The sequence below is a fragment of the Mytilus galloprovincialis genome, chromosome 6 (genome assembly GCF_965363235.1).
Source record: "Mytilus galloprovincialis chromosome 6, xbMytGall1.hap1.1, whole genome shotgun sequence".
NCBI lineage: Eukaryota > Metazoa > Mollusca > Bivalvia > Mytilida > Mytilidae > Mytilus > Mytilus galloprovincialis.
In genome coordinates this window covers 84029740-84052039 of record NC_134843.1, presented here as the reverse complement: position 1 = coordinate 84052039, position 22300 = coordinate 84029740, and positions in this window count along the sequence as shown.

Here is a 22300-nt window from a genome sequence, read left to right as displayed (position 1 = left end):
ATAACAAATAACAAATAAAATTATGAAAAACACAAATACCGAATTAAGCTTAAAAAAAACTACATCGTGACGAAAAATCAAATAATTCAAATATAAAAGGCCAGAATTAAAATAAAAATAGTAAATAAAAACCAATCATAGCACACAACAACAGCTGACAACAAGTTAGATCCAGGCTCGTACAGGCAATACAAAAAAGCAAAAAAAAAATGTGCTTACTTCCCTTTTTCCCTAATGCATAATGATATATTGTATAGCACAACACAACATACGTACATCAGTTGCAAAGGGTTTGACTTTAATTGTCAGTTCGCAAAAACGTAAAACGACAAAAAGACAAAATACACACGGTTCTCGCAGTTGCTGAAAACTTGTGTATTGTTCAATGTCAAATAATAAAAAGTTGCTCTCCAAAACAAAAAAAGTTCAATAGCATCTGGTTGTGTATGTAGGTTCACAATCCACATGTGTATATAAAAGATAATAATGTATGCTATGTTTTAAACTGTGAAAAGTAAACCTATAGTAAGCACCACCAAAGAAATTGATAAAAAGATCTGAATAGAACATGTAAATTGTTGCATGTATAACCTTGAAATTATATTCACTCAAAGGATCAATAAGTTTGCATTTATCCCATCTTTACTTACGAACGCTATAAAATTAGTACTCGTGTCTTCGTCAAAATAGAGATGCACATTATAATTTAAAAAGTACTGCAAACATCTAAAGTGTAACATACGCTATTCAACATTTATAGACAGTCGTATCAACAACTTATCATGCCTTTAATTATAAAAGTACAAATAGAGTGGGGAAAATACATGAAATAGTGATGTTCAATAAATGGTTAGATTAAGAAATTTCAATATCCAAAGTCTGTTCAGCTTGCTCATTCCGTCATGTAATTTATATAGTCAATGCAGCATGATGTATCAAATGCATATTTGATTTTTGGATGTTCTATTATTACTGATGATATTTATTCTAGCATGCGTTTATAACATAAATGTTTTAGTCATTGTCATGCTCGTTGTTTTTTCTAGGACCCTAACTCATATTTATATTGGAATAATTGAAAAAATTTGTCCAGACGATAAGACACAGAAAAGCAATTGTAAACAACAGCTTACATTGACCCTAGACAAGAATAACAATTTCAAGGGAATATTTTGCAGCAAAACTAACAAACTATAGTGCTGAACTGACAGTCGTAACAATAATTTTGTTTAAATATGTAATAAACAATGTTATAAAGTTTTGTTATTGACAAAAATGTCTAGACCATTCAACGGAATAAGACTTCCTGAATGTCTATATACGTTTATACATGACGTATTAAATTAAATATGTTTTGTCAAGCAGTTCATTTGACATTTACATTCATTACTCAGTAACTGCAGTTTGAGTGTCCATTCAGTCAAGGGACAGTGCTTCAAAAGAATGAAAATAACATTAAAACGACAACACTTGTTGTTATTTTGTCCTTTTGTTACTGTAGCATAGCTTTGGGAGACATTTCCTCCTTTTTATTTACAAATATTAAATGTATTGGAAAAAACATAAATTTTCTAAACTTTATCTCATTGACAATGCGGGATTTACTTCAACTAATTGTCATGACAAACTGTACAACAAACTATTTTTATTTTTGTTAACGTGAATAACACAGATTCAACCATCAAGTTAAACGTTCTTTCAGTTCTCCACAGCTATACGACTATGAACGTTAAATAAAAAACTAAAAAAAAAAAGAAGTAACAACCACAATGTTCCCAAATGAACTAGGTTGGCAATTGTTTTCATGAATAAATGAGATTTTGTGTATAGAATACACATAAAAGTACTTTCATACTAGTTAACTACTACCAAAAGGTTAACTTACGGTTTAGATTTTTTTTTATAGCAACGACGAGATTAAACATTGTGTAAAATGCGATTGTGAGTTTATGTTAGCAATAATTTTGTAATTGGAAATATAAGATATCTGCAAAAATAATATACTCAACGGCAGATTAAGTGACTGTTGCTCAATTTTTATAATAGTTCTGTATATTCAAGGTTATTTAGCAAGTCACTATATATTCCAATACCATAGAGCATGCTTAAGCGATTTCTTTTGATAAACATGAAAATTGAAATCGGGAAATGTGTTAAAGATACGCCAAAGACGTTCTAATATCAGAAATCAGCCCAAGGCCTCGAATGGGTTGTTAACACTGTGAGACTATGCATTTATTGCGTTTAGCTATTATAAAATTTGTAAGTTCTAAATATTCGGTTTTTTTGTGTTTACTGATTCATATATAAAAAAAACACCTTAAAACTATATCATTTCTATCTGGTTAAAACTTTTTCCGGTCGAATGAAGTCAATAGAAAAAAAAGATTTGATTTACAAACAAGGAGTCTAATTGCATCAAATCAACGTTTGGTATTCATTTAAATGTCATGGCATACTTATATAATTAATAAGAAGTAAACCATAGAAGAAAACTTACACAATGATCAAATACAACCAATGAAAATCTTATAATATAGGTATTAAGTACACCATTTTGAAGTAGAATACTGGTAATCAGATTATCAAAGCCATAACAATGGATACTTCTAACGTGTTTCCTGATAAAATTCGTAAAATAGAGAATGTCGTGATTTTTTGGCTTTTGTAAATACGAAGGTAAAGGTGAAAACGATAACATTTGTTCAATTTGTAAACTGTGGATTCATTATTACTCGTTGTATACCAACTGTCGTAGATTTTCAGGGAACAAGGAAACCACGAATTTTTACTGTTCAACGAATTACACATTAGCTTTAATGTTATATGCAGACTTTCGGAAAAGCAAAAATGAAATATGAACGAAAATGCAAGTACTCCTCAATACACGAAAATTGAATTTACAGCACTATACCAAACTACATAATAACCTGGGATTCAGTTAGATCACTATATATTACTAGGTAGCTGTATAGTTTGATGAAAATCCAAGTTGATTAAAAGAATTAAAGTGTACTGACTCTCTGAATATAGTCCGAACTGCAAGTTCTAGCTTTTCTGACCTACATTAATTTCCTTATAGGATTAAACGCCATTTTAAAGGATTTTTTTATGTATAAACTCTACCAATTCACTCACAAACAAATAAAAGTCCGAAGGACTGTTATGATATGTTTGTGAGTGACTGGGTCCAGTTTATACACCAATAAATTCCTTTAAAAGGCGTTTTATCCTTTTAATTTGGATATCAGGAAAATATTTTTCTACACTCGTAACCTCTCTCGCACGTTAATTGTATATTTGTGTCATTGAATAGGCCTGGCGCATGAATTTATTTGTTGGCTTACGCAAAAAATATGTACTCCATGAAATTTGCAATGTGATAAAAATTAAACTACAAAAATTCTTATCAGTATTCAAAGGAATGTTTTAGTTTTTTTTAGGAAACGATTAACGTGCAGTGAAATAAATTTTGCTAACGTCGGTGTTATTATCGCCGCCATCTTGTTTACATTGGTTACGAAAAGTAGTTCGGTCAACGTCGTCTTTCGAAAAATAACCAACTTCAAGATCAACTACCGGAAATCCTCTCGACCAATCTTATCAACGCATTCCTTAATATGCAAATCATATAAGAATTATTCTAAAATTTGTCAGCAATACACCAAACTACATAATGACCTGAGATTCAGTAAAATCAATATATTACCAATGTAGCTGTATAGTTTGATGAAAATCCAAGTTGATTTGAAAAAGTTGTAATATAAATTAAAGTGTACTATCTGAATTTTTTCCCCAACTGCAAATCCTGACTTTTAATTCCTACCTAGATTAATCTAATTCCTTTTGACAGCAATTCACCGAACTGCATAATGACCTGGGATTCGGTAAAATCAATATATTACTAAGATACCTGCATAGTTTGATGAAAATTCAAGTTGACTAAAAAGGTAAAAAAAAATGAAGATGCCTATATGAAATTAATAAAAAAAAAATATTAATTAAATTCTTTAAATTTACAGCAATGAACCAAACTACCAAATAATATGAAATTTTGTAAGACATATATATATTTAATTTAGTTATATGGGCTGATTTACACCAGTCAAGACTAAATTTGAAGGTCCAAACGAGTCGAGACAGGTCGAGACTGGTCGAGACTTGGTCAAGACCATTTTAGACTTCACAAAGATCATCAAGTACTGAATCAGACTAATTAAGTAAAGTCGAGAACTAGTCGAGTACAGTCAAGTACAGTTAAGTACAGTTACGTAACGTCGAAAAAATTTCGAGACTAGTCTCTTGTGGACAGTTTTTCTCATTGGCAATCATACCACATCTTCTTTTTTATAGTCAACGAGAAAAGGACAGAAATCACTAAGATACTAAAATAGTTGTTTAACTACGTTGACATCATTGTTAATTGGCCACAAGTCGATGACAGAGAAATCTATTTACGCATATTCTATAATCATTATGTTATATTTTTGTCTACTCCTAAGGATATTTTTGTTTTAAGGTGGTATGGGAGTCTAAAATAAAAATGATAGAATTTGTTCATACTTTGCCAAAACGCTGTATCTATTGATACATGTTGAAAAATATAATAAAAATGATAGGTCACCGCGCATTTTCTCAAGCTACAGGACGGGACAAAATGACACATTTTGTTTGGATTATACAGGAAAAAACACCATTTTGTGATTAAAAACTAAACAAAATGATATAATTGTTAAATACTTCAGGAAAAGATAGCTTTCAGACACTGCTTTGAGAATATCAAAAGAAAAGATAGGGTCACCGTAGTTTTTTTCCGGCTAAAATACAAAATAGGAAAATTCCATACAGAATCCTTCAGAAAATGCACTCTTTTAGAGTTACCTCCCCTTAAAATGCCAATTTTTAAAAAAGATAAAAACAACCAAAAATAATTAACATTTGCAAAAATATCAATATTTAGAAGTTATATTCTTATAAATTGGTACTTTTAAATGAAAACGTACATTAAACATCTGCATTCCTGCATCAAATTTTGCTAACTTGATGGAAAATCTGGACCTTTGATTCTCTGTTTTTTACAATCCAAGATGGAGGAAGACACCCATACCACCTTAATGCCCTATCAAATGGGTAATTAATTATCTGTCTACAAATTACATTTAATTTGCTATATAACCTTATATAATAGGATGTGTTAACATATGATTTAAAGGTGTATGTTTCTGTGTAGATTTAAAAGTAAACTTACTCACAATAAATAACAGAATGATGTATATTAGAGACCATTACCGACTGAAATTAAAATTAAAGTTGTTTTTCCTTTACTGTTACAGTTCTGTTGCCACATCTGTTCATCAATTTTACCTCATGTCAGTGTTTTCAACATATCTAACAGAAGATACGTAAAACAGATACATAATGTAGGTACAACACAACGTTGAATGTAAAAAAAAAAAAGAAAAAGAAGTAGCATTCGAAAATCAATTGTATTAATGAATTTTGCTATCGAGTTACCAATGTAATATCAATTAGTAACTTTTTCAATCAGAAGAATATTAAGAAATGTTGTATCAAATGAAAATTCAAGAACTTGGAATTACTATAGAATCCATGTTATAAGTTTTATTCGAATTATAAAAAAAAATATATATATGAAAAAAACAGGAGGGCACATTTGCCCATTTATTCAGATCGGAATTCTCTGGGTTTGTACTACCAAATTTCTCTAATATGCAATCAAAGCAAGGTTTGTTGAATTTTGCAGTGCAAGTCTGGATAAGATATAGTTATGACAGGAAATGAAATGTGACTTTATTTGAACAAAATGGTCATTGAAGAATTTTAAAACATAGAAAGATACAGAGCTTTATATTCGTAGTTCTATCTTTACAGCGTCTTATAACAGAAATTTAGAACATACTCACCCCTTCTCGTCCAATGAAAAGTCAGTTTTTTGCTCTCTAATTTTCATAGTACATGATTTTCCATGCACTATGAAATCCTATACATGAATGACTTTTCATTGTCAGTTAATTATGAAAGTGAACTCTTAATAGCTGCAGTGTACAATCCCCTAAGGCATTTTCCTTGGGAAAATAGCCTACTGATTAAAGATGAAAGAGCAAAGATTAAAATAAAAACATTTTGAATTTTGCAAATTTTCATGCATTTTCTAATGGTACACATATATAGAATACAGAACAACAAAATATTGGTAAGGATACATAAAATGATATTTAATTTATATACCTTAAATTTGAGGGAATTATTTTCTTTTTCTTTCAAAAAAAGACTGCTGATATATAAAGAAAAGGATTGTTTTCGGAGAAACACAATACAGTTTTTATCAATAAAAGTAAGCATTTAATGTTGAATGGTCTGAATTCAAATATTCATAGAGTTTTATATTTATAAAAAAAAATCAAATTTCAAAAAGGGGATTTATATAACATTGTAGTGCTTTTTAAATAAAACAAATCTAAAGATATATAAGTATTAAATTTTACCTAAAGCTAACTATGTCAGTGCTATTTCATTTCATCCATTGACATGAGCATTACCTATGTTTTATATTTAGTTCATTATAAAAAGTGAACTCTTAGGTTTGAATATTATAATGGGAAAGGATGGTTTTGTGAGGTCACTCGAAAGTGTGAATATGTTCTAAATCGGTCAGACAATACATGGTCATGTTTTATGAAGATTTAAACCCTCGGCTTCGCCTTGGGCTTAAATCTTCATAAAACATGACCAAGTATTGTCTAACCTATAAATATTCAACACTGTACATTAGCAGCACCAATGATTAAATCAATTAAGTTAACTAGTAAATTATCCATACTCTTGACTGTACAGTACTTCGGTAGTTATAGTCGGTTATTATAAATGAGTGGTCACTGATGATTATATAAATGTGTTATCCCTGTTCTGATTATGACCTGATTGGTCTAAATAAAATTCTACTGAATAAAGAAAGGCAACAGTAGTATACCGCTGTTCAAAACTCATAAATCCATGGACAAAAAACAAAATCGGGATAACAAACTAAAACCGAGGGAAACGCATTAAATATAAGAGGAGAACAACGACATAACACTAAAATGTAACACACATAGACAAAATCCCACGAGAATAACAAATATAACATATATATATAACATAGACAAGTACCGTGACACGTCTTATCGCAATGTGAATTTACACTCAAAAATAAGAGAAAGCAAACGACACAACGTTATAATGTAATACACACAGAAACGAACTATAATATAACAATGACCATATTCCTGACTTGGTACAGGGCATTTTTAAAGGAAAAAATGGTGGGTTGAACCTGGTTTTGTGGCATGCCAAACCTCGCACTTTTATGGCCATGTGAAATATAACATCAAAATGACACTAAAACATTAATGCTTCATTTTCATCTAACTGTTTTGATCTTGAATTTGCCTATGGGATAAGATTTAGTCTAAAAATTATTTATATCATTTAGTCGTCCACAAACATATATGTATAAATACAGTTTCCTATCTTTAATCTAATACTAGTGGGTGACTTTAAACACAATGATCAAATACAAACAAAGAAAATAACATGAAAGAGGCATTAATTTCCCCAATATTGTAGCAGAATACTCGTAACAGGATTTCTAACTAGATGACAATGGCCACTTTAAATGTGTCTCGACAGTTCCCACAAATAATTCGGGAAATAAAGTATGTCGTCATTATTATGCTTTATTGCTAAAACATTGTTGTGACGTCATTCTATTGTTTTACCTGTTCTTTATTTCAGTGATTGGACTATCATTTACCTGTAAGAAACCATGATGTTACCTTTAGCTGTCCAATATTTCGAAGAATAATCCTCTTCTTTCTTAAAAATATTGGACAGCTAAAGGTAGCATAAATGATTCTTATAGTCACTGAAATAAAAAAAATATTATTTACCCTAATTGTTTTCATCATGCAATGATAAAACCAAAGAATAAATGAAAATTAAAAAAAATATATTAACGTCAACTACCAACACAATAATTTTGTCGCTCATCAAAACGCTTTCTTGAGGACAAGAATCACTTTCAAATTGATTTTTAACACTACCAATACTTATATCACAGCCATTTTTCTCATGTTTTTGAATTGTCTTTTTTGCACTAATTCAATAAATTGATTATGCTCGTTGTAAGTATTGTTTTTGTTGCTTGATAAAAAAATTTTTCAAAAGATTTATCCTCGTCCACCTTAAGGTAATAAAAATTGACTTCTGGTGCTGCTCTTGTTCTTCTTACATCATTTCCAACTACGATTAAAATGAAAACAGCAATAAAGTAATTGTTCTTAATTTTGATAGATTATGCCGCAATACAAAGGCCATGAACAATATAAACCTAATCCTGTGTACAAAGTGCGAATCTAGAACTTCCTTTATAATCTAGGGGACTATAACAAATTTTAGAATTTTCAGGTTTCGGCGTTCATTTACAAGTTCTGGTTTTTTTTCAGTTATTGCTTAAATTGAATATAATACAACACTTCGCTTATGAACGACGATGAATATGGAAAGCAGAATAAAGGAAGACATTACCGCATTTTATCTGTCAAACAAACCAATCGTGTGTCCGATTCGCACTTTATTCTCAGTGATCGTTTTATGAAAGGGTGGGTTTTTTTCAAAGGAAAACTAGAGACAAAATTACGTTTCGGTAACATTTTAAAAATACTAGGGACTCAATAAACAAATAAACGAAAAAAGAGCGATACGACCTTGCAGAAAGAAAAAAAAACAGAAAAAAGGGGGTATTCAGGATTCAGGTGGTACCAGTCTCTTGAAAATTCCAACAAAAGAATATAACTGATTGCATATTGTTATCTCTTCGTTTGTTCATATTAATTATGTATTTGATATAAAATCGACTGCAGTGCTCTCGATATGGTTCAACGAGAACCTGTCTCCATATGCTATTCTTTTTCATCTCATTTACCCTGAAGAAAGTAAAACCCGAGAAGAAACAAGAAACTTATATGAGAGGACTACATTTTGAAATATAATATATTTAAAACTTGCCATTCTTAGCTGCTTTGACTAAATCCTCTTTGTTATCCGCACTGAAATAATGTATCTGAATAAATTCTTAATCCAAAGTTGGAAACAAAATAAAACTAATAACGACATTTCTTTCTTCGTTTTTGCATTTTGAAACACAAAACGCATGTAAAGGTATTCACGGAAATTATGAGCGGAAACTATTAGTTGTCCTTGTGCACACAAAAATCATGATACGTATACTTCTTCATTTAGCAATAAATGTTGCTTACCTTTAGCTGTACTTTCTTTTTTGTCTATTTTTTTTAATTTGAGCTACTGTTTAAAGGGGCAACATGTAGGATATATTTTAATGTAAAGAGATTTATTCACAAAACAATTTTCATACTTAATGAAAATAAATCATTGCTTGCTTTTTCTTTTGTTTTAACTTTTTTGACGTGTAAAACGGCCTCACACCTGTCTAATATTTTACAGAATGGACTGTTGTTGGATTATATCCCTTACATATCTGACTTGAGCATTTTTTGAACTTCCATTCGGTTAATCTGTATTACAGGTCGTTTGTTGTTCCGGTTGGCAATATTAGGTGTCCCGATTTCAGTTTTCATATTTTACAAAGTCTTCACATACATCGTTTTGAATATAAATAAGAACATTTATACTAAATGCGAGTTTGTTTTGAGGTCAAATCAATAAAGAAGTCCAAAGGCACCTAGAACAAATTAAAATCAAAAGGTTTACTACATCTAGCGAACATGAAAACCAGAAGATATGATATGATCGCCAATAAGAAAATGTCCAGGGATACCAAATGACGACGAAGTTGATGTCGCTGACTGGGCATAGAAAACATTGATCATGTTACTTCTTCTAATTTTATTTTCCCGAATTAATCGGTTTTTTTTTTTACTTTTGTGAGTATCCGATTTGATATATAAATGAGCTGAGATTAGTGTCATCTAACATCTATAAGTTCCAGCATTCCTTAATCTAAGTATTTCAAATTGTACATAAATCAAATACTTTTCGCTCCTACAATTTTTTTTTTATCATTCCTTCAACTGAAAACCAATCATTATATTCTTTAACTTCACAGCAAAAAGTCATAATCTTTACTTTCTTCAGACATTTCATTAATGAACTGTAATCATGATCTTATAATTGAATTGAATAAAAAAGTCTAAAAGAACGAAATAAAGCCTCTGTTCATACACAGACACATAAAAGTACGCCTCCATCCGGAAATCAAATCATTGAAACTGAGTGATACAAGAAGGCGATGCCCTTATACAAGAATGCGTGGTTTCAAAGGATTCGTCTTTGTGAATCGTTTTTTCAAACATGCATACAACATATTTTTTTTATGTTATTCCGCTTATGTGGTAGTTTAAATAAATGAAATACAAAGGCTTTTATAAACACAAATTCGGCCGGAAGCGTTTCAACAAAATAGTTGTTTGAAATAAAAGATACTTTAAAAACATACTGTCAGGCAGGAATTTTGTGTAGGCTATGCATTGTTATTTGTTATTGTGTTATCATAAAGAAAAATATTAAAGAGAAGAATATATTCATCTTAATTGATCTATTCAAATATACATTAGAAAATGCCTGTACCAAGTCAGGAATATGACAGTTGTTATCCATTCGTTTGATGTGCTTGGACTTTTGATTTTGCCTTTTGATTTTTGATTTTCCTTTTTGAATTTTCCTCAGAGTTCAGTATTTTTGTGTTTTTACTTTTTATACAAGAAGGGTTATTGTTGTTTACTGTACGTCCGGTGACAAATATCCAATACATATGCACTGCAAAAATAAGTTAGCAATGTTTAGACAAGATCGACTAAGTGAAATGACAAAACAATTTGAAGAGAAAATGACAAACATCTAAAAAAAGAAAAAAGGACAAGTAGCACAAAATCCTTAATAACCCGAACCCCATTAAAATTTCAAACTTGATCGACAGATCTACCAAAGCGTACTTAGCAGATAGGGCACCAGGTGTTGTGCTGTTCTTTTTGCTAATAATAAATACACAATGTTCAACGGACATTTCATCCGTTGTACGTCCGTTCAAAGTTTTGAACATGCTCAAATTTTTCCACCGGACAGAACGGACGTCGACTGATGAAACGTACGCTTAACGGACATGCAACGAATATGGAAGGACGTCTAACGGATTAGAACGGACGTCTAACGGACATGAACGGATTGACAAAAGTTATCCGTTAAGCATCCGTTCGAGCTATTCGTTAAGGTGTGACCGAGGCTTAACAGTTTTATAACCATAATGACCATATCAATGTCAAAACAAAAGTGCTTACTACTGGGCTGGCTATACACTCGAGGAAAAAAAATACCAGCAGTGGCTTCGACTGAGTGGTTGTTAATAAACTCATCAGATCTTATTCAACATTTGTATCGACACGTTGTGAATAAATTTCAGAATAAATAAACAGAAACAGCCAAACACGAATATATACTATTGCGAAACACTTTTCTTTTATTTTCCAAAATGAAAAAGGGTTTATAGTAAATATTAACTCCATCACGATAGCAAAAGAAATATTCGTTTCTACATGACATATAATTTTTTTGTAAATAAAGAACTAGACCCTTTCACATCTACTCGCGATCTTCCTATTAAAATAGCACACTTATATCAAAGTTATATTCTTGTTCATAATTCTAGTTTAAGTATGTATATGTTACCCTTATCGTGTATTAAGTAAAAAAAATACTTTCATCTTTAAGCATGTATAATTCGAATCTTTTAAATGTATCAAGTGGTAAAAATATATATCCGCGAAAAGTTGATATTTTTTAGAAATGGTAATTAATCTTTAATAGCTGCTGTTGCTTTAACTGAACATATTCATTTTAAAAGTAGATCTCCGTTTTGATAAAGAAAAACAAATATTCTTGCAGTTATTCATGCAGTGTTCACTTTTTGAAAATGCTTCCACACTCAGTGTTAAGAAACAGATGTCTTTGTCAAAACTATCTAAATAGTGCATTTGTAGACAAGCACGTCATACTGTATACCAATTGGTCTTATTTCTATGAAAACAATCACAAGGATACACATATAAAATGTATAACAGGAATCACAAAAAAAAAAAACGCTTGAAAGTTCTAAGGACCACATCTACCATAAATATCGTTTCCACCGAAAATATCAGACATGAAAACCCTAAGGGACAACAATGATCATCACATGGCAATGTTTGGTGGAATAAAACCAATATTCCGTTGGAAGAAACTACAAACATCATATATTGACCGCACATGTAAGTCGTAAAATGAAAAAAAAAACAATAAAAACAACTGTTCAATATACCTACATATATGATCTCGCTAACTTCAACAAGAAAATATGCACATGACTTTGTGGGTAGGGTCAAAATTTGTTCGCTAATTAGAAACAAATGCTTAGGTAGCTAAGGCAGTTGGCTAGAACTGGGACATAGTATAAAAGTCCATGGTAAGATACTGTTTAAATGAATTGGCAGAAAGTAAAAAGATTTCCTAAACTCTCCATATTTGAGTATGTGGATCCCCCTTATAAATAGCTCTGGATTCACCACTGGTCTCTTCCTAAAATTTAATTTAATTCAGTTGTATTTAAAGAGGATCGTAGATATTTAAGTTATCACATGAAAAAAAAGAACCATTTACGTTTAAATAAAACATTCCAAGAAGCAGACAAACAAAATTGAATATACATTTTTAATCGAAACAATCCAATCTGTTACAATAATAAGTCACGCAACTAATATTAAAAATCAAGGTATAAATCGTGAATGTACTAGTTTCAGTTTTAACGGAGCGTCGATCAAAATATATCAATCCAGCAAACCTAAACCGTGTAAATTATTGTTTACTTTCGTATTGGTGGTGCTGATGACAGTAACGGATGCTAATAAAAATCGTTTAACTTCTGATTCTGGTAATTACAATACAGTTAAATGTGTTTACATCTGTACATTGATTTTTTTTATTACGTGGATGGATTATCTTTTGATTTGCTTTCATCTTTTATTTATTAACACTTAAATGGATAATATTTTTAAGGTGTTTGCTTTCATGGAAAAACAGCTGAACGAGTACTTAGCATCTTGGTAACCTGTACATATCTTGATTTTAGTGATTTATTAAATTTTATTAAGATTTATTCATCACTGTTTTATCATAATACTGAACGAAACCAGCTTTTTACAGGTTTTAATAGTTTCTTCACTATTTCAGAGCATACTGTTCGGGACTGCTCGGATTCAGACAGAAAGCATTACAGAAGTGGAGTTTACACCATCTACCCGGAAGTTGGCGGTGGATATAAAGCGTTCTGTGATATGGAGACCGATGGTGGCGGATGGACAGTAAGTTACTAAAAGATTAAATGAGCAAATGGGAGCTAGCTATGGTCAATGTTCATGTGTAGCATGCAACTTAGAAAATATATTTTTTGCCTTGTAACAATGTTTAAAAGTAGAATTACAAAAAATACCGAACTCCAAGGAGCATTTAAATGGAAAAGTTCCTCCTCAAACGGCAATATCACAAGCTCAAATATATCAAACGAATGGAAAACATCTGTCATAATACTTACTTTGAACAGGCATTTCCTTTTGTAGAAAATGGTGAATTCAGCCTGTTTTCATAGCTAGTTATACCTCACACTTGTATCACAGTCGCATTCAATTCTAATAAATTGAGAACTATGTGTGAACAAAACAAACAGACATAAACAACTGTAAAAAAAGGGAAACAGCAATTAAAGGTGTGTCATAATTTGCATCAGAATAAAACAAAAAAATATGTTAAAAATAGACAATGACAAGCAAGGAATGGCGGATTGCACAAGTACCGAGCCACGTCACTGGTTCATCAAATTTCTGCTCGGATACTTTGAATGTTCTATAAAATCTAGGTATCAGCTGCAATCTCTTTAATACCGAATGAGTAGGAAAATGTATATCCCATTTGTGGATGAATTGGATATATCGCTACGTACTTAGGTGGTGTAAAATAATAATATTAAAGTTAAGTTAAATTGTGTCGTTTGTTATGGTTTCTGATTATTAGATGTTAGATGACCGCTTGTGTTAAATTCAAGATAAACGCCTAAAAATGAGGCAAAGGTAGCCATGTCTGTAGTTTCTTTTATTTCTAGTTCTGGAACCCAATCCGAAAGGTTTTGTTAATGAAAAAAAAATCATCGAAATAAATGACGGTGAAATTAAATGTTCCGGCTTCTGCTATCCTCTTATTTTTTAATGTGTAAACTAAACCCAGCTGTTAACTGCCTGGAAAATCCTCAAAACGTTCGTGGTAAATTATAAGGATTTTAATACTAAGCATTTTTATTTGATTTAACCCGCAGATTATTTTTGAATCGAACGCTACTGGTGAGTCTTATTTAGACGAAACGTGTGCCTGGTTTACCAAATTAATAGCCCGATATATTTTGTTTTCATATGTGTACATCTTATATATATATAAACGAGTCTAAATTGAAAACTTCGTTCAAACCTATGATTTCTTTGGATAAAAACCGCAATTTTTATACGTGTGCATGTAAAACAAATTTCGTTGTAGAAGGGTCTAAATACAGCACAAACATCATTTTCCAAAAGACCAAAAAAGTGAAAAAGTATATTTAAATAAAACGCATTTGACTAACAGGTCGAACAACTGATGTTCTTGTACCCTGTTGACTGCCATTGGCGATTGCCAAATAAAATTGATCACAAGATGTAACAAAATGGATCTTAATATAAATTTAATACTAAACAGAAAACAATTAATTTGTGGCCTCGTCATGCCACAAACATAAGGTGTCAATATTTTTTTTTTTTTTTTTGTACACCAGATCCGGATTTCGACAATACATGTCTCTTCAGTGATGTTAGGGATCGAAACGGTATTTGGAAGGCCATATAAAATTTACCCTCATTTTTAGATAGACTCTTGAATTTTAAGAGTCAATATAGGATGAACGGATCATATAAACCGGAGGGAAAATATGATACAAGCCCAAACGAAAAAATATAAACGGGTCTTAATTGAAAACTACGTTCAAACCTATGATTTCTTTGGATAAAAACCGCAATTTTTATACGTGTGCATGTAAAACAAGTTTCGTTGTAGAAGGGTCTAAATACAGCACAAACAATATTTCCAAAAGACCAAAAAAGTGACAAAAAAAAGGTTTTAATAAATGAAAACATCATATAGGTTGCATTTTGTAAATACAACTGTTTCTCAAACCACGCCTCATTTTGGGAGATTTAGAATATTCATTGAAAATTAATTTTGTTTACATACTGGTTCCCAGTTATGCTCTCTGTGTTCCATCTCATAGAGACATAACTTGGGAATGTTACCAGTAAATATACATGTGCATATTGTTTACATTGAAATATGTGGTAACCCTTCATTCGAGGTAGGGGTAATTAAGAAAATTAGTGTTAGTTTAAACTCTGAAAAGTTCAGGGCATATAAACGTTGAAAATATGCCACACAGCCCTATATTAGGACCCTTGAAAAAAACTTGTAGTGCATATGAACTTTCATTGGCTAGAGGTATAGGGGGAGGGTTGAGATCTCATAAACATGTTTAACCCCGCCGCAATTTTGCGCCTGTCCCAAGTCAGGAGCCTCTGGCCTTTGTTAGTCTTGTATGATTTTAAATTTTAGTTTCTTGTTTATAATTCGGAGTTTAGTATGACGTCCATTATCACTGTACTATTATGCATATTTTAGGGGCCAGCTGAAGGACACCTACGGGTGCGGGAATTCTCGCTACATTGAAGACCCATTGGTTGCCTTCGGCTGTTGTTTGCTCTATGGTCGGGTGGTTGTCGCTTTGACATATTCACCATTTCCTTTCTCAATTTTATTTCAATTCTAGGATAAGATTTTTTTCAAAACTTCGTAGTAAAAGTGGTACAGTTTTAGCCGTAAAAGGAGTTCCTTTGGAAAATTGCATTGTCAACATTTACAGAAGTGCAACCTATATTCTCAATAAATCACAAAAACATATAACATGTATAACTACATTGATCGAATTTAACCTTTTTGAATTTAATGAACATTTTCTGTTCGGAAAACGTTCTACCACAATTTTGCAGTATTGAATTAGAAATTATTGGATTCTTTAAAAGGTCTTTAGAACATAGTAAAGGGGAATCATAATCTTTTCAACTTCATTTCATGGTACTTTTGTTGTCAAAGTGAAAAATTTTTTTGTGAACCATGGAGTTTTTATACGCGACGTATTATGGTACCCCATTGTCCATCCGTCCATTCTCAATCCGCATGTCGGACAAAAACTCAAAAACGCTGTAACCGATTTGCATGAAACTTGTCTTCGGTAAATTGTTTGTCTATTGAGGTATCCTCCCTTACGAATTTTATATATTTTAGATTTTACGTTTCCGAGTTATTGGATTTTATTAAACAATCTAGAGTATATAAAGAGCATGTGTCACTCACCTTGGTCTATTTGCTGCAGTGCATTTTAAACAAAGGACACTCTTCAACATTAAAGACAAGAATAGAATTCATGACACAATTCTCTATCTCTAATGAACTTGGTCAAGAAGTCTTAGAGGAGAAGATTTTGTAAAAGTTAATGGACGACTAGACAACGACGAACACTAAGTGATGAGAAAATCTCACTTGACCCTTTTTGGCCAGTTGAGCTAAATGTATATTTCAATATAATAACAAAGGAGCCTTTGGCGAGTTTATTATTACTATTCGAATTAAATAACGAGAGTTGATATCAAGCGATATCCCATTCTCACAAGTTCTTAAACCTAGTTGTCTTAATATGGTCAACACTCTCCTGCGAATCGTTTTTTTTTTCTCACGAAATGTTCATCGTCGTAACCTTTGAAGGTCGACAATGACCTAACGAAAAGCCAGTGGTAATGCCGTAATATCGTCTTATGATGATGTATAAGCAGATCAAATTAACGCAGATTTTCGTATCACACTCCTTGTAGTTTGATACGATAAATTTTTATTCATGCAAGAAACAGATAATAAGACACAACTATGTATTAGGGAAATAAACTTTGAAAACGTGGCAGGTGTATCATGCGACCATGCAGTGGTGGATTAGGGGGGATAATGGGGTTGGAACCCCCTCTTTTTTTAAATTCTGGACTTGATCATCAAAAAGATAAAAAGGTTGTTCCATATTCCGACAAAAAGTTCTCTCAGACTTATGTTATCACGATTCTTGGTTTTAAGATCAACACCCTTTTTCTTTGGTCAGCCTTTTTTGTATTCAGATAGACGATATCTTATTAGAAACCAAATATACGTTTTCAACTTTTTCCTTTATTCGTATATCATTTTCAAGACCTGGTTGGTTATACAGCTCTTTAACTGTTTCGGTTCGTATACATCATTTGCTTTCAAATATTCATCTTTGAGCGTTCCTGATGAAGGTAAATCGTGAAAAACGCGTTAAATGCTTTGAATTAATAACGCGTTGTTTTCATTTTTTAAAGCCAAATCTTTGAATTTTTACGGACGGTATTATGATTTGTCCCTGACTTTAATATGTTCGGGTTTAAGCGTTCTTGATAAGAGATAATCCAGAAACTCACTTCAGACGCACGAAATAAGGTGTTATATAAACCTAGAACAAAAGAATAGACAAATATAATTGTAATATCATGAAATACATGGGAAAATACCGAAATATATGTAGGACTCAGATCTTTGGCGAGTTCCAAATCTATGGCAGATTCCTAATATATGGCAAATATGACGTTACACATCAAATCTATGGCAGATTTTTGTTTACTCCAAATCTATGGCAGATTAAGGAATCACGTAATTTTCCGGGAAAAAGAGTAAAATATAACGTCACAATAAAATAACGCCATATAAGTCGTCGGCGACTTCACCAAAGGTGTTGGCTCTCCAAACTTTCCTGAAGTCCTGTATTTAAAATATTCAGGAAAAACTTTCCGCTTTTCCTATTAGAACAATTTGCCGATGATTTAAAGGAAGGTGTGTTCTTTTATCTATAGGAGGGACAATATATAAGTGATATGCCGTCCGAATCCTGCGATCAAGAAAGACACAGGTTTTATTTAAGTAGATGTTTTGGGAATGGATTTATAGTAAATATTTTAGCGTCTATGGCTGGCAAAGTATTTTAAGTGGAAAAATGAAATTACAGGATACCATGCACCTTGACATAAATCGTCGACACCAGTTAAAAAATATTGATTAACGATGAAATAAAAATATAAAAACTGCTTTGTTGTTAAATTAATAGATTAAACAGGTACCATTGACATATTAGGTAATGCTTTTTTCTGTAGAAGGTCATGTTAATTCCTATTTTTGTATTATGGTATATCACTTCAACTTTTTTTTATGGTTGACATCACGATTTGGTTGACCATTATGGATTTTTTTATTTTACAAATGTTTATAGACATGCTCCCGTTGTCGTACATTTCAACTTACTAAAGACAAGTCGGTGATTGTATATGTACTGCTTTATTCTACATTTGCACAAAATCTGACATAGATTTGAAAACAACAAAAAAAAACATAGATTAGGAAAATACAAAACTTGCCATAGATTAGAATTGTATAAAATCTGCCATAGATTTAGGTGGCAATACGTCACATTTACCATAGCTTATGAATCTGCCATAGATTTGGGTGGCATTACGTCACATTTACCATAGCTTTGGAATCTGCCATAGATTTGGGTGGCATTACGTCACATTTACCATAGATTAGGAATCTGCCATAGATTTGGAACCCACCATATATTTGAGTCCTACATATATAACCGATTAACACAGATGTTACAGTCATTTTCTACCACCACTTTTGAAACATCTTCGGATTTAAAATGTTTGGCTTTGAGCGTTCCTGATTGAGGTAAATCCAAAAAGCGTTTCGACCGCAAGAAATTATTAAATGTGTTGTTTTCAATTTTTTCAAAACGATTACTCCGCATTATTTGTATTAATTCCTAACGGTTATTATTCATGTTATATAACCTAAATTATGTATGCAACTTCGTTCTTAAGTACCTCCGTAATAAAAGTAAACACATCTTTATATAAACCTATCATAATTGTCACGTCATTTATCTTGAAAGTAATGAAAAGATGAATATTTGCATTTGATTTTCAAAAACAGTAAAAGCTACACTTACAGCATTATGTTAAATTATCTGTAGCTAAATGGGTTAACTGGAACAAAATGCAATCAATTCAGTCGTCTTACAACGACGATAATGTCTTTGCCCTTATCATGTGCTGTAAAAAAAACTGACAGAATGAATATATTTTGTTGCAAAGGAGATAAAAGAAAGTATTATAGTAAAGTACATTAAATATTAAGGAATATCACTATTGGCTTTTGAAAAATTATTTCATGCAATGCTAGTAGTAACTTTTTTTCATGTATTTTCTACAATTTGTATGGAATATTTTTTAAATTAACAGATTCGGAGAAAAAAAATTAGATATGACAGACAAGCCCAAACTTAAAAGTAGACAATCACCGTTTTATTAAAAATTTATAATGCGGTCATTTAATATACACTTTATGTTCAAATTTAAAAACTTATAGAAATAAATGCTGCTACTCTCTGGGGCCAGATTAGGAACAGGCTTCAATGTTCAATGTTCCTTAACATTGTATTAAAGGATGCATTTTAAGTTGAAATTAAAAAAAATCTGATATTATAAGTTCAAAGAGAGTTAAGAACGGAATAAACAAAACATATTGATTGGTAATGAGCCTCCTTTTTTATAGAAATATCTAATATTTCAAAAATGGTGGGAAATGGCTGACTCGGACTTTTTATTTAAATTTAGCATTGACACTATTTGGGTCTCAAATCGTGTAAAAAAAATCTAGGATGAGTTCTTTTTTGGTAAATGACCTTTTATGAGGTATTGAAGTCTTATATGAAAAGAAAATTGTGTGTTACGGGGCAAACTATTTTGCCATCCGATAAGGAACTTTCTGTTTAAATTATCCTCTGTACCTGGATTCTTCAGTCATGTTTGTTGAAAACGTTCTATATTGTCACTTTTGTTTGACTTTACCCTTTAGAAACTAGAATTTTTTATATTCATTTTCACTATTTAAAAACAAATTTAAGGAAAGAGTATTTCTTTGTTGTGATATAAACATATTTTTCTCTTTAAATTATAAGACAATTTCAAAAAGAATAATAAGACTTCTGTTGTTTTATTTGAAAACAAAAACAATCAAGTTTGCAAGTTTAAAATTAAGTGTGACAATATTCTCGATATAACACTGACTGTACTAGCCCCATGACTTTATGAATGTCTTTATGATTTAAAAATTAGTTTATGGAATACCTCACTGCTGATTCCATCATGGAAATACAGTTCATTTTCTACAGCTGTTTGAATCCTATATTGTCTACTGTCAATCTTGCTAATTTCCATCCTAATGTGTTTTGTTTCAGAGAATGTTTAAATTAGAAAAACATTATAGATTTTGCTTATAGTGGCTTTTTTGTGTAATGAATGTTTTATTTATTTGCCGCTTTTTATGGTTATTATGATGCTTAACACTTCTGACTTTGACTGATTCTTATATAAACACTAAGGTCCACTTAGTAATTAAACTGAACTAATTTATCATATATTTCCCGCCACATATAGGTCATCAGTAGTAATGACACTAGATTTATAGAAGACAGGACGACAGTGAAATAACGAAATTTCGAACCCTGACCATTTAGTACATTGACCATTTTCGTACCTCATGGAATATATACTGTGACGATTTTGACAGATAGCAGTGCCTAAACTTTTTATTGATATTGTGTACATAGTTTTGTCTATATGTCTGCCAACTGTATTTTGTATTATTGTATAAATGTGTGTTTTTTATTTCATTATAGCCTACATATTGTTTAATAATTTTAATATTGTATGTTCCAGAATGACAGAAAACGTGTGTTTTTCTGACCGACAGCTTTTGATCAATTGTACGTTACTTTCTTTTACCGGAAGTAACGGGTATTGTTATAAATATGATGTCAATAGAAATCGTATAATTTTTAGACTATACTGAACATGTTGTAGTTATATTTTTGTATGTTTTTTTCGAATTATGGATAAAATGGAGGCAGAAATTTCATTTGTTTTTGGATATTCATTTGACGCGACTCTGTGCTCATGTATACCATCATACTTTGAACGACAAAATTATTTTATTTATTAATATTAGTATACTTTTACTTATGTATCTTGTCATACTTTGAATGACAAAACTATTTTATTTATTAATACTAAATTTACTGTTAAGTCTGTTTTTTGTGATATACAGTTTACGTGACTCTGTACTTATGTATCCCGTCATACTTTGAGCCACACAACTATTTTATTTATTACTTTTACTTTTACTGTTAAGTCTGTTTTTTGTTATATCTACTTTACGTGACTCTGTATTTATGTATCATACTTTGAACGGCAAAATTATGTTATGTCTAACTGTGCAATTTTACACCAGTACTTAAAATCTTCCATCCTTTATGGGTGGATTTTACATAGATAAATAAAATCGTATAATATAAGCAAAATGAGGATGTTAAATTTGATGTATGGCTTTTTGTGCTTCTTCGTTACATTTGTTGTTTTTATAGTGATTAAGATGATAACACAGTGTTGACTGCTGTACCCCTATTTTTGACATGTTTACCTATTGTGTCTGTTTGTTTTGTTCACGCATCGTTGACAATATAATGGAATTTGATGCGACTGTCATACAGGTTAGAGGTTTAGCTAGCTATAAAACCAGGTTCAATCCACCATTTTCTACATAAGAAAATGCCTGTACCAAGTCAGGAATATGACAGTTGTTATTCATTCGTTTGATTGTGTTTGAACTTTTGATTTTGCCATTTGATTTGGGACTTTCCTTTTTGAATTTTCTACGGAGTTCAGTATTTTTGTGTTTTTACTTTTTTTTTCATAGTTTTCTTGTTTTCTTAAATATAAGTTTCGAGAATAAAGTTTAATAATGAACTTTAACTTTGAATAGGTGAAAGGTGCGTAAAGTCGGCAAAAGTGTCCGTTTGTTTCAAACATTGTGATTGCTGGTAATATATTTTCATAATATAGAAGGGTCACGAAAATTGTGACTTATTTATTTGTGTAGTATTTTACATGTATTTATATGGAGAGTTGCTGAAAGAATCTGTGTTCCGTGAATGTTG